Genomic DNA, 4,025 nt, shown 5'->3' with positions numbered 1-4,025 from the left:
CACTGTATTTCTAGGGCTGTCCCCGACTAAGGATTTACATAGTCGAACCAGAATCGTCAAGTCCAGCCTATAGTCGACTGATAGTCGAATCATGTGTGTTTTGTGCGCGGCGATTGCAGGGGGTGGATTACACACGGTAGCTCCGCTTTAATCTTGAGAAGTTGCAGAGCTGCAGTCTCTTTTCATTCAATTTACACTGTAAATTTCCAGCTAAACTGAGGCTTTTTGAGACCCTTCTCTCTCTCTCTCTCTCTCTCTCGCCTGTCATTCAACGGTCTTGTGCAGATTTTTACCTGCATTACTGCTGCCGAGAACTACATGCACGTCGCAGTTCCCTGCGGGTCTATTTCAAGTAGCCGGCCATTTAAAAACGATAAAACATTCTTTATGTGGTTCATCAACGGTGATAAATTATCCAAAAGTCCTGCGAGGTGCAAACAACTCGGCACAACACCGTGAAGCTGGGGCTTGGTCTCTTCAGCAAGCGTTCCTCCACTGCCACTGCACACATACACGCTACGCCTACACATGCGCACTGACGACCCAGGGTTAGGGTTACAATTTTGGATTTATTCACGCATTTCAAAAACATTTATTGAAAGTTTTATTCATTTTACATTTTTATTTTCAGCATTAAACGTTTAAATGCATATTGTAATAGGCTGTATATTAACTTATTGGGAGAAAACTGGTAGTTCTATGTAAAATCAGACGTTGAGCCCCCCCATATAGCCAAAATGGCATGATCCTTGCTTCACTGCAATGCTTCCGCTGTGAGATTGACAGTCGAATCAGGTTCCGCCCATCGAAGCATCGAATCTTCGACAATTCGGGTTCAGTCCTACATATTTCATATACATCGTGACTGTAAATTACCTTAAGACAAAAATAGAAAACAAAGAGCGTCAATCAAAACCCAATTATCATCGACAAATATCAGGACAGAAAAAGAAACACTAAACACCACCACTAAACCCTGGTGGTAATGAAAACTGAACCTAACAAGGTGAATAATATCTAAAAAAAAACACCCCAGTTTTCTGATGCATGATCTCAATAAGTCTGGTAACTGGTTTCAACAACCTCCCAGCTCTGGACCTGACACGGCTACCAACTTTCTCATCCCCAGCAGCTGCTGCAATGTCGTGCAGAGAAGTGTCAGCCACGCCCTGAGTGTCCGTACATGAAAGGCAGTCTAGAGGACCCTCGTCAACAGCTAAACTGTTGACAGACTCAGCATAACCACCACCTGATGGTAGGATCACTCCAATCTTTGAAGAACTGCCAGATGGTTGAACCACAAGGGCCTCAGGCAAACTGGTGTTAGTAGGCAAGACAGGGGCCACATCCAGGTGTAGATCTTCCTCAACTTCCTCAGGCTGATCAGCATCCTCCATATTCGCTTTGCTAGACACCCACACCCTAATCCTGTACTCTGCGGAGTCTACGGAGACATCGGCAACTGTCTCCCTCTCGCCATCAAGATCAACAGAACTGGACATCGAGGACACATCCTCCTTTACCTGGGGTAACAGTTGGCAAGGGAAGATAGTTCACTGGTATTCTAAGGTTTCGATGCACAACCTTCTCTTGACCAGTGGAGGTATGCTGAATTTTAAAGGTGTGACATTCATCACTTCGACCAACCAGAACATAGATGGCATTCTCCCACTGGTCTGCAAGCTTTCTTTTGCCATGCTCTCCTTTGTTGGCCAGCAACAACTGGTCACCCACTTCCACTGGCACCCCACACACCTTCCAGTCATACAGATCGGCATGTCACTTCGGCTGCTTTGATGCCATGGTTTGTCCATGTCCATGGCTTCTTTCAGGTCCTTCCGCAGTAACTGAACATAGCGATCAGGCCGAACTTCTTAGGGCGTTGCAGGGAGATTGCGAAGTGCAAGGGCAGAGGGAAGAGGAGCCAAGAGCAAAGAGAAGAGAGTGCGTGCGAGCGCGTGTCGCTACTTTTGTAGCGTGTTCCCAGGGGGCTTGGCTCTGTTCCCCTGAGGGCCTGTTTACGGTTTCCTGAGAGACTGTCTTTTAACTTTCAATATTTCTATTCTAAAACCTATTTGTGCGTATTTTAATCAAATATCTTCCCATAATCAAACCTTAATTGTCAAACAATTATACCGTTCTTAGTTTTAAGCATTTGATAAAAAGGAAAACAATTGTCAGCAGTTAAACCTTAAGGTTAGCATTTCATAGGAATCACATCAGATGAAAGGAACTTAACTAGCTTCCTGGATAATATTGGCTGTTACACATTCTTACTTAGAGAATATAAGCAAGTTACATGAACATGGCATCAGATTATGAACAGGTAAATACAGAGTGACATTTATACATTAAAACGGCATTTCAGAACGATGGCATGTAATGATTATTTTGTCCTCTTGGGGTAACTCTGGTTCCATGAGGAGACTGAAGATAGCAAATGATTATTTCTTTAAACAATCATTTGCTCAGGAGCTGGGAAATTAATTATTTAACACAGGATTACATTTCGTTATATATTATTTCTAAGTATAAGAGGTCAGAAGGAGCTGGAAATAAAGCATTAGTTAAAAACATCGCTTAAATGAATGTCAGGAGTCATTGCTGAAAATTAAAACACTACGAAATTATTCGGGGCAGTGTCTTTCTCTGGCGTCTAGAGTTTCTCAACAATTGACTCATTCATGTTGGGGTCACAAGAACAAGACTAGAAAATATTATAATACTATATAAAAGAAGTATTCATTGATGAAAATGTACAATTGGAGGATCTGGGGGTCCTCCCCCAGAAGATTTTGGAACATTAAACACGTAATTTCCTGCATTCTGGAGACATTTCTCTGGTGGAAATGTCTTTATTTATATAAAGAGGAACAGGTGGCAGGTGACAATTCTGAATGTAAAATTATAATTGAATATAATGCAGTAATCAGTAACATTTTTTTTTTCCCTTAAGTATTTTTTGGACAATGCAAATCTGTTTTTTTCTATATTTGCATTGCATTGCATGTGCCAAAAAACCCCTTTCTCATAGCACTTCCATTTCTTATTTAATATTTCTTGTTGCAAGCTATTTTTCAGAACATTTTTAACAAATGCTTTCAAAAAGTGGTGGGGACATGTTCCTAGCATCCCCAGTGTAAATGACACCTACGCAGGTGGGGAGAATAGATTGATTTTCTAATGTTTAGTGTTAATAACCATCTAACTCAGCCAGTTAGGAGCTACATGAAGCCTTAGATGTCATATAAATCTGGTCCCTGGAGCCTTGGTTTTATCAGCAATTTTCAGTGCACATTTAACAAAGTTAGTTGCTATTGTTAACTATTGTTAACAATAATGGAGAGCTGAGGCTGAGGCAGTAGCAGTAATAACAATGAACATAGGCCTATGTGCAGTTCTATCACCAAAGCTCATTCATTACAGAATATTTGTAACAGTGAAGACACAAAAAGTGGTCCACATCTTCTCAAGCACACTTATCTTCCAAAACCATTGTCAAACTTAGGTTATGTAGCTACTGTATCAGCTTAAAGAGGTGGTATTATGCTCCTTTTCAGGTTCAAAATCTTATTTAGGGGTTGTGCCAGAACAGGTTTACATGGTTTAATTATCAAAAAACACCATATTTTTCTCATACTGCACATTGCTGCAGCTCCTCTTCTCACCCTATGTGTTGTACGCTCCACTCTTGAGCTACAGAGTGATGCATCTTACTTGTACAAAATCTTTGTTGGGAGTTGCACATGCGCAGTTCCCAGGTAAGGACTACTAGCCAATCAGAAGCAGAGAAGGGCGGGTCATAAGAAACAAGGTAGTGTGATCCAAATCAAAGCCGCTTGTTCCACATCTTACCTTAAACCTTACCTCAACTTAATTTTACATAAAAATCGGCCAAACAATTTGAAGGTTTGCTCAGTAGCTTTCACATCAGGTGTAACGTTAGCATCATAGCTATAACTTCAGCTGTGTTAGCCAACGTTTACAACAACTCCACACTTGAACAGTCTGTGAAGTTACATTGC

The sequence above is a fragment of the Micropterus dolomieu genome, linkage group LG19 (assembly GCF_021292245.1).
Source record: "Micropterus dolomieu isolate WLL.071019.BEF.003 ecotype Adirondacks linkage group LG19, ASM2129224v1, whole genome shotgun sequence".
In the NCBI taxonomy this organism is placed as follows: domain Eukaryota; kingdom Metazoa; phylum Chordata; class Actinopteri; order Centrarchiformes; family Centrarchidae; genus Micropterus; species Micropterus dolomieu.
This window is presented reverse-complemented; position numbering follows the sequence as displayed.